At 38.1% G+C, this 10,564-nt stretch overlaps 1 long non-coding RNA gene across 1 annotated transcript; it reads left to right on the top strand.

Moving 5' to 3' along the window:
- The first annotated feature begins 2,669 nt into the window (after positions 1-2,669).
- Positions 2,670-6,471, top strand: LOC123518932. The gene is made up of 3 exons (XR_006678922.1): positions 2,670-2,817; positions 5,421-5,548; positions 6,442-6,471. It is a non-coding gene; the product is annotated as an uncharacterized LOC123518932 (long non-coding RNA).
- The last annotated feature ends 4,093 nt before the right edge of the window (positions 6,472-10,564 follow it).

The raw sequence follows: 10,564 nt of genomic DNA on the forward strand, positions 1-10,564 counted from the left end.
CTAAACAAGCCAAAAAGCATGCATGGATGCGTTCATGGTTAGTGGTAGAACCAATGCACGTAGAAGCAGGTTGAGGAGACGCGGCAAGTCTTGTGGTCTTGGTCTTGGTATGTAAACAAAGGCGGAAAATTTGCAGACGGAAACGATCCCTATCGTCTGACAAATTCATGCGATAAGTTCATGCAGAACGTTGAAAACTAGACGGAAATCGCATTAATCGACGGAAAAAGTGCTAGTGTGACACCGCCTTAAGTTGAGATCTCTGCTTAAACGTCAGGTCTCGAGATATAAAGATAGAGGAAAAACGGGATCCAGCCAGTTTCTTACTCTGGGATAACAACTCGAGCCTATGTTGATGGTTGAAAATTTTAGCGCGGATTAAATTATGTTTAATAGGAACAATATCAGGCAAAATGATCGACTCCAAGTTCGGACAAAGAAATTTGACAATGTTGTTAGATTCAGCTTGGACTGTGTCAAGAGACATACCACGAATAATGATGCTATCTTTCCTCTTTTCTCTTTCATGAACATGATCAACACTCTAAAAATTTCATGGACATGATGTCGGCTCAGCAATTCTTCAATAAAGTTGATGAACCCACCTCTCTTTCAGGACATATACTGGACTTAGTATTTTGTGACAATATGTTGGCAAGAATTCATCACCTTGTGGTTGAGCCAGACTTTGCCACTTCTCCTTGTCATAAACTTATTACATTCATGATTGTGGTGCAGAGAAACAGGAAGACCAGGAAAACTATTACTTACAGAAATAAAACTGATCTTGACTCTTCAATTTTGATTGACACCGTAATGGCTAAGATTTCTAGTGAAATTAATGATAATTGCTTTCATGCACCTGACACTGTGCGGAAAATTGACGACTGCCTGTGTGGCATGAAGAAGTGTCCCACCATGACGAAATGGGAAAGTTCCCAAGATATCGTACAGCACGCCGGCAGAGAGGATGAGGAGAGGATCTCCTCATCCAGTACAATTCCAATGGGTAAAATGCTTACAATCTTGATTTTCCCCAAAACTTAACATAGTTTAGTATATTATTCAATATACCTATTTTGAGGAAGTGTACGTCTCAAGCAGTCAAAATTTACTAAAATATATATATGGGATCTCTTAGTAGTAAAAGAAGTCATTTATACAGTGGTCACCGACCGTGACGGACGTTCATATCCCTGCTCAGGGTCGACAGACCCTGTCCCTGCTGGTCTCTACTCTGACCGCTGTGCTCGGTGAGGTGATGACTACGGTGCATTTGTTACCACTTGTCAAATAACCAGTGCTGGTGACAAACAGCAGCTGGCTGCTTTATAGCGTCATTTTTATTTATATTTTTTTTTTACTTAATTAGGAATTATATTTGCTTACATTAGTAAGAATAAAGCAGCAGCAAAACATTCCATATTTACCTAGTTCTCAAGTAAATAATTTTGTGAAATGGTGTGATGATAATTATTTGAATTTAAATGTAAAAAAGACAAAGGAAATGTTGATTGATTTTCGTAAGAGAGAGAGGTGTACTCAAAATCTTGTAATTAAAGAGGAACAGGTAGAAATTGTACATGATTATAAATATTTAGGGGTGCAAATTGATGATAAAATAACTGGTGTATGGCAAATGTATGCAGAGAATTCACTTTCTGAGAATTTTAAGAAATATAAAAATTGAAAATACTATTCTTGTTATGTTCTATAAGTCTGTTGAGTCAACTTTGTGTTTTGGTTTAACAACGCTGTATGGGTGCTTAACTGTAAAAAAAAAAAAAAAAAAAAAAAAAAAAAATACTCAGAAAGGTTGTGAGAATTGGTGATAAATTGGGTGTAAAGGTAACAACACTAGATGACCTATATTCTAGAAATGTATTGTGTACAACTAGGAAAATAATGGACGACAATACCCATCCTCTCAATGATAACTACGTGTTCTTAAGATCTGGAAAAAGATTGAGTTTGTCTTCACAGAAAACATCTAGATATATAAATTAATTTGTACCAGTTAGCATTAAATTGTATAATTATGTCCATGCAAAAAGGTAAAGTTATTGCTTCCATTGTGATTTCGATTCTGATGCAGGATAAATTTACAGCATGGTGTTTTTAAAAATTAATAGTGTAGTGTATATAGTTTTAGTCTTGGACCTTACCTTGTCACAGATATTTTATTGTGTGTTGTACTGTATGTGGGTTGTAACTGTAACTTTGAATGATCTGGATCCACAAAGAGTTTCAATGTGTATGTATCATTACAAATTGACTAAATAAAGTATTCATTATTATTATCATTGTTATTATAAAGGCAACGTTAATGATGGAACTGTTATTAAGAGTTAGTTAAGTAGAATTGATATTAGCATGAATGATAATGATAAAAGGTTTAGTATTATTGATTCTTTTAAATGTTATCATTAGTATTGCTCACCTTGGTGTTGCTGCTATGTTCTTTATTATCTATCGTTACTACTACTACTACTACTACTACCACAGCTATTATTATTATCATTATCATTATTATTATTGTTATCATCATTGTTATTATTATTATTATTATTATTATTATTATTATTATTATTATTATTATTGTTGTTGATGTTGGTGTTGGTGTTGGTAATGGTGGTGTTGGTGTTTGCGTTTTTGGTGTTGGTGTTGGGCGCAACTGAAGCGTCCACGTCGCTCCGTGGAGCGAATGATTCGTGCTTCTAGCAGGGCAGGTCTTTACTTCCCGTCTCGTCATGGTGGGACACTTCTTCATGCCACACCTGAGTTGTCTTGTTCCTTTATATACCAACACCCATAGAAGTGAGTATGAAAATGTGTCCAGTTGTTCAAAAAGTCATTGTTGACAAAGATAATGCTCCGTGGTTTAATACTGAGATTTCAAACGCCATTAAAGTCAGACAACATAAGGAGAAAACTTGGCGTCGTGTTCGCACAGAACAATCCCGCAGAGAGTATGTTTGTGCTAAGAATATTGTAAATAAACTAATAAGAAAACGTAAATGTATATATTACAAGCGAAAGATTACTGAGGCAGGAACTGATGCTAGGAGACTGTACTCTGTTCTTAACACCCTAGCTGGTAAGAGTAATGTCAAGAAGCTTCCTGATGGGCTCTCAGATATAGACCTGGCAAACAATTTCATGAGGCATTTTGATAGAAAAATTGGAAATATTGTTAGTAGCCTGGAAGAGGAGGAACTGGCTCACCATGTCACATGTATGCCCAACATACTCTATGTTGGTCTGGCCTCTTTCAGTGAGGTCAGTATAGATACTCTACAAACATTGTTAAAAAAACTTATTGTGTTCAAGATCCATTTCCTATGTCAGATGTAGCCAATGGGGAAGACTTTTTACAGCTCACAAGTATTCTCTTAAAAATTGTCAACTTGAGCATACGTGAGTGTTTTTCCAGGAAGTGAGAAACTTGCTATTGTTAAACCTACTTTAAAGAGTAAACTTGCCCGGCAGTGCCTTTCTTCATATCGACCAGTTTCAAACCTATCATTCCTATCAAAGATTATTGAAAGTGATTCATGTTCAGCTAATGGATTCTTTATCTACTATTCATGTATTGCCTGACAATCAGTCTGCATATAGGAAGTTACACTCAACTGAAACAGCATTGTGTAGTGTCACTAATGATCTTTTGTGTATGATGGATAAGGGAAAGTGTGGTGTTTTAATATTGTTAGATATGAGTGCTGCCTTTGATACTGTAGTGCATGATGTACTGTTTGTTAGAAGATCTGCTGCAGATCATAGGTATTAGAGAACGTGCACTGCAGTACCTAAGGAGCTACCTTGTAAATAGGAGTTATTGTGTCCAAGTGGGGAGCTCCTTTTCTGAGCACTGTCAGCTCAACAGAGTTGTTCCCCAAGGCAGTGTGCTGGGACCGGTATTATTTAGTGTTTATACTATAGAATTGTCTTTCATTTTGGAGGAATTTGATGTAAACTTCGCTCTCTATACTGATGATACTCAGTTTTACTTAACAGTTAACAATATTTTAGATACAGAAAATACATTGACAAGAGTTATGGCTCTTATTAAGGGATGGATGAATAAAAAACAGTTGAAATTAAATGTAGAGAAAACTGAATGTCTGATTATTGGAAAAAAGAGTGGCCTTAGGAGGTTTAACGAAGTGCAAGGTTTACATGTAAATGATACAAATATTGATTTATCTGAGAGGGTTAAGGATTGGGAGTCATAGTTGATAAGTATTTAATTATTATTTAATTAAGCCAAGTGTTTGTGGTTTTGTTGCCTCATATATGCGGTGGTGATTCCTGCCCTCCTACGCCTTGTTGCGCCCTCCTATTGCCTCCATAGATAGCTTATGCACCCATGCACCTTCCATTGTTACCTAGATGGGGCTTAACCCCATCTAGAAACAAGCGATGCCTCCAACCATAAATGCAAAAAGATGTTCTTGAATTAAAGCTTGAGGTTGGCTAATGTTGGCATCAGCAAAATGGCTAAACCTACAGAATTTCACCACCTTGCCCTTTCTGGTCAAAACCTTTCTTTTTTTTTTTTTTTTTTTTTTTTTTTTTTGGTAGATTTCGGCTTGCTTTTAATTAAATTACCAGTTTTTTTTTTTTTTTTTTGCGCAAATCAATACATTTTTTATCTACAGCCCCGAAACATCATATGATTTGCATCGAAAAACAACTGGTAAATGAATTAAAAACAAGCCAAAATGTACCCGAAAAAATGAGTTTCGTCCAGAAAAGAACCTAACCTAAACGAAGCTAACCTAACCCAACCTAACTAAACCTTATCTAACTTAACCCAACCTAATCTAACCTAACCTAACCTAACCCAACCTAATCTAACCTAACCCAAACCAAACCTAACTTAACCTAACTAAACCAAACTAAACCCAAGCTAAGCTAACCTAACCCAACCTAACCTAACAAAACCTTATCTAACCTAACCCAAACCAAACCTAACTTAACTAAACCTAATCTAACTTAACCTAACCTAACCTCAGGGACTGTCGTGATTGGTGTAAATAATTATGGGGTTTTTTTTTTTCATTGGCCACCTCTTCAGTTTCAAAGAACAGAACCAATCAGCGTAAACAATTAAGCGCAAGCTCAGACAAAGGTATGTCACAGAGCCCGCCGAGCCGCCGCAAGCGCATGACACCATCAGTGTGCGGCAGGGTTTGATGCGGGAGGCTATTGTCACGGCTGATCACCAAAACAATCTTAAATTAAAAAAAAAAAAAAACTATCGCCGTTCAAAAAGGTTGCACCTAGTATACATGGGGTTCAAATTACTCGTAATCAGGAGCTCTATCTCTTGAGGTGGGTAAAAAACACGTAGCTGATTGTGGTGAAACTTTGCAGTAATACCCTAGATTCTTATACTATTACTACCACTATTCCAGAGGTGCACCAATGCTTGCCACACTGTCACAACTGGTCCCTGGAGAGCCGCTGGTGGTGATGGGCTGCCTGTGCCCTCTCTGCAGCAAAATTCCACAAATACTCCACTCACCAAGTTCCAGAGGTAGAGGTGAGTGTGTGTGGGTGTGGGAGAGGTGTCTGCAGGTGTGCTGTGAGTGTGGTGGGTGTGTAAGTGTGTTTTTTGTACATATTTGTAATGTCAACTATAGCTACCTATGCATATTGTTTTTTTTTTTTGGTGTGGGTTGGCTAGGGTGGACTTATTGTGGGTGTTTTCCAGGTGTGATTTAAGGGTTGTTTGTGTGTGTGTGTGTGTGTGTGTGTGTTTTGTTGTGTGATGCAATATTTTAAGGTAATATTTGGTGCGTTTTGTTTAGGTAATGTTTGTCTTGTTTCCTCTATATCTCCCTCCACAGGTTACCTCCAGGCTTTTCCTTCCATAGACTATTTCCTCCATGTTTCCTCTACCTTCCCTCCAATTTTGAGTCTCCTATCTCACTTCTATCATAGTCAAAATAGTACTTTTCTAAATCTCACTTTAAAACCTGACAATTTTTCTCATTTTTCCCTCCACTACCTCCTTTTCTTTCCTCCATATCTCCCTCCACACACCAAGCTGTGTACTGTGCTGGTGTGTGCAGGTGGTGGTGATGGTGTCAATAAAATGGTTTAGTGGTACACAAATCTCAAGGCAAAAATATGTCCCAGTACTGAAGGGGTTCAAGAGTTGGTGGTGGTGGTAGTGGTGGGGGTGGTGGTGGTGGTGGTGTACTTGTGTTCCCTTGAATTAATGTACACAATTCTTGTCAATGTATGCGTGGCCAACTTATAAATTGTCAGACTTGTGCAATGTCACCTTTGTTAGATGTGATCTCTCTCTCTCTCTCTCTCTCTCTCTCTCTCTCTCTCTCTCTCTCTCTCTCTCTCTCTCTCTCTCTCTCTCTCTCTCTCTCTCTCTCTCTCTCTCTCTCTCTGATATTTATCCAGTTTGATTTATTTCAGATTGTGTTAAGATATGGAGAAACAGACCAAGGGAAGAGAAGGAAGGAAGAGGTAGAGAAAGATGAGAAGAGGAAGATAAGAAGGAAGGAATCAAGAGAGAAAAGATTAGGTAAAATAAGAATATTGTCATGTTAAAAGGTTAAATTCTCTCTCTCTCTCTCTCTCTCTCTCTCTCTCTCTCTCTCTCTCTCTCTCTCTCTCTCTCTCTCTCTCTCTCTCTCAGATATTAATCCAGTTTTATTTATTTCAGATTGTGTTAAGAATATGAAGAAAGACGGACCAAGGCAAGAAGAGGAGGAGGAAGAAGAAGAAGAAGGAAGAGGTGGAGGAAGATGAGAAAAGGAGGAGAAGAAGAAAAGAGAAAAAAAGGAAAGGTAAAATAATAAATATTGTCATTTTATAAAGTTTTTGCTATTTCTCTCTCTCTCTCTCTCTCTCTCTCTCTCTCTCTCTCTCTCTCTCTCTCTCTCTCTCTCTCTCTCTCTCTCTCTCTCTCTCTCCTTCCTTCCTTCCTTCCTTCCTTTCCTCCTCCTCCTCCTCCTCCTCCTCCTCCTCCTCCTCCTCCTCCTCCTCCTCCTCCTCCTCCTCCTCCTCCTCCTCCTCCTCCTCCTGTGCTAATACTATTACTATTATTACTATTCCATTGTGACCTGTGTGACCATTGACCTTTTGCCGCAGGACTCCCTGGACTGCGACTTCACTGTGACCTGAGAGGAGGTGGCCACTCAACGCTGAGGTCACACGGCTTCCTTCCTTATGCAGGTCAGTGGTGTGAAGTGTGGTTAGGTTAGGTGGATTGGGTTGGGCTGGGTAAGATTTTGTGGACATTTTTGAGGCAGTTTGGCATGTTTGATGGGTATTTTAAAATAGTTTGGCATGTTTTAAGGGCATTTTAGACAGTTTGGCATGTTCTAAGGGCATTTTAGACAGTTTGGTATGTTTTGAGGACATTTTAGACAGTTTGGCATGTTTTGAGGGTATTGTAAGACAGTTTAGAGGCCATGTTAAGACAGTTTGGTATGTTTTGAGGACATTTTGTTACAATTTGGCAGGTTTTGAGGACAATTTATAACAGTTTGGCTGGTTTTGAGGGTATATTAAGACAATTTGGGAGGTTTTAAGGGAAATTGAAGATAGTTTGGCAGGTTTTAAGGCCATTTTAAGACAGTTTGGCAGGTTGTGAAGAGATTATAGGACAGTTTGAAATGTTTTGATGACATTTTAAGATACTTTGGCATATTTTGAGGGCATATTAAGACAGTTTGGCAGATTTTGAGTGCAATTTAAGACAGTTTGGCAGGTTATGAGGATATATTAAGAGTTTGACATATTTGAGGGCATATTGAGACAGTTTGGCATGTTTTAAGGGCATTTTAAGACAGTTTGTTTGGTTGAGTTGCATTCAGTTCAGTTTACAACATAGTGAAGGTGACTCAATGTAAACAGTGCATCTCTCATTACAGGAAAGTCAAGCCAAGCCAAGACAAGCCACGCCACAACACAACACAAGCCTTCTACAACACCTACAGCCATCAGCAACACCCAGGGTACAAGACAACACCTAAGCCATGAAGAAGAGTTAGGATAGATTAGCAGTTTGTCATGTTTTTTTTTTTTTTCTTTTAAGGACATTTTAAGACAGTTTGGCATGTTTTTATGGTATTTTAAGATTATTTGGCATGTTTTTGATGGCATTTGAAGAAAGTTTGGCTGTGATAATACCATTTTATTGACATTAGGAAGGGTGTATGGAGGTGACAATATCAATGGGCACAGTTTTCACTATTTTAATCCCACATGAGTTTGTGAAGCAAGTGTTGGATTCTCAGGACAAAGATGCAGTGTGCTTGTTAAGAGATTCACTCAGCGCTCACTCAATCATTCACTTACTGAGCTCAGAGGAATGAAGAATGTGCATTGTTGCTGCTTGTGTGTCAGTCAAAGGGCTATATTCACAAACAATTTACTCTCACCACGACTGCTTTCCAAGGCCACAGAGATGACTGGCAGGGTTTTCAAGAGTGTTTCTCCAGTTAATAATGTAGAAATGTAGTCACTCTGCCTCTAGAACCATAAAACACGATTAAAAACGCTTTATTCTCCACCATGACTATTTTCCAAGGCCAGAAATGATTGGCAGGGTTTTCAAGAATGTTTCTCCAGTTAATATTGTAAAAATCTTGTCATTCTGCCTTTAGACTCTCTCTCTCTCTCTCTCTCTCTCTCTCTCTCTCTCTCTCTCTCTCTCTCTCTCTCTCTCTCTCTCTCTCTCTCTCTCTCTCTCTCTCTCTCTCTCTTTATTATTGAAAGAGTTGGTTTGTAAGATTGTGTCACTTCAAAACCAAACATTTTCATCTTTGAATATTTGTTAACTTGAAAAATTGTTTAAGAATATTTTGTGAAGTTGAAAATTTGTTCAGATTTCCACAGTGAAGACTGGCCATTAATCCTCTGATGTTTATGGATCTTTGTTAATGGCAATGAAATGGTCTAATGGTACACAAATCTCAAGATAAAAATGTGTCCCAGTACTGAAGGGGTTAAATAGTGAAGACTGTGGCCATTGATCGTGTCACCTCCATAGACCCTTGCTAATGTGAATAAAATGGTCTAATGGTACACGAATGTCAAGGTAAAATGTGTCCTAGTACTGAAGGGGTAAAAATAGTGGAGATTGTGGCCATTAATCTTCTGCCTTCTTTAGACCTTTCCAAGTGTCAATAAAATGGTCTAATGGTATCCAGATCTCAAGGTAGAAATGTGTCCCATTACTGAAGGGGTTAAAATAGTGAAGACTGTGGCTATCATTCTTCTGCCCTCTATAGACCTTTCCTAATGTCAATAATATGTCTAATGGTACACAAATCTCAAGGTAAAATGTGTCTCAGTATTGAAGGGGTTAAGATAGTGAAGAATGTGGCCATTAGTCTTTTGACGTCTATAGATCTTTTCTACTGTCAATAACATGGTCTAATGGTACACAAATCTCAAGATGTCCCAGTATTGAAGGGGTTAAAATAATGAAGAATGTGGCCATTAATCTTCTGACCTCTGTAGATGTTTCCTAATGTCAATAAAATGGTCTAATGGTACACAAATGTTAAGGTAAAAATTTGTCCCAGTACTGATGGCGTAAAAATGGTGAAGACTGTGGCCATTAATCTTCTGATGTCTATAAGCTTTTCCTTATGTCAATAAAATTGTCTAATGGTACACAGATCTCAGGGTAAAAATGTGTCTCAATACTGAAGGGGTTGAAATAGTGAAGACTGTGGCCATTAATCTTGTGATCTCCATACACCTCTCCTAATGTCAATAAAATGGTCTTAATGGTACACAAATCTCAAGGTAAAAATGTCTCCTAGTACTGAAGGGGTTAAAATAGGGAAAAGACTGGCCATTAACCTTGTGACCTCCATAGACCCTTGCTAATGTCAATAAAATGGTCTAATGGTACACAAATGTTAAGGTAAAAATTTGTCCCAGTACTGAAGGAGTTAAGATAGTGAAGATTATAGCCATTATTCTTGTGCCCTCCATAGACCCTTCTTAAAGTGAATAAAATGGTCTAATGGTACACAGATCTCAAGGTAAAAATGTGTCCCAGTACATGCCACATTATCCCTTACACAGAATGATTATTTAGGTTACAACTTTGCCCACTAAGACTAAGGTAACAGTAATTGTAATGGGAGGCACTGCAAGGTTTTCTTCATTTTTCAGAATTCTTATTTATTTATTTATTTTTCTGTCAGCTTTATTTCTCACCCAAAAATTGTTAAGCTGCTCCCAAGGGATAATTTACCCCCAGTTTGGGAACCACTGTCTTGGAAGGTCTCATAAAAATACTGAATTTCTGTGGCAAGGTGCTGGAAATGTGTGTGTGTGTGTGTGTGTGTGTGTGTGTGTGTGTGTGTGTTGGAAAGTTTTTGGGGTTGGGTTTTGAAATAAGTTTGTGTTTTATACTGTGAATTTGTTTATGTGAAGATTTTTTTGTGTTTTGAAGTGAGGTGAGGCTGTGTGGCAGTGTGCATTAGGATCTGGTGAAATGTGTGTATATGTGTGTGTGTGTGTGTGTGTGTAATTCACTGTTTGATCTGGTGCAGTCTCTGACGAGACAGCC

Source organism: Portunus trituberculatus, chromosome 44 (assembly GCF_017591435.1).
Source record: "Portunus trituberculatus isolate SZX2019 chromosome 44, ASM1759143v1, whole genome shotgun sequence".
NCBI lineage: Eukaryota > Metazoa > Arthropoda > Malacostraca > Decapoda > Portunidae > Portunus > Portunus trituberculatus.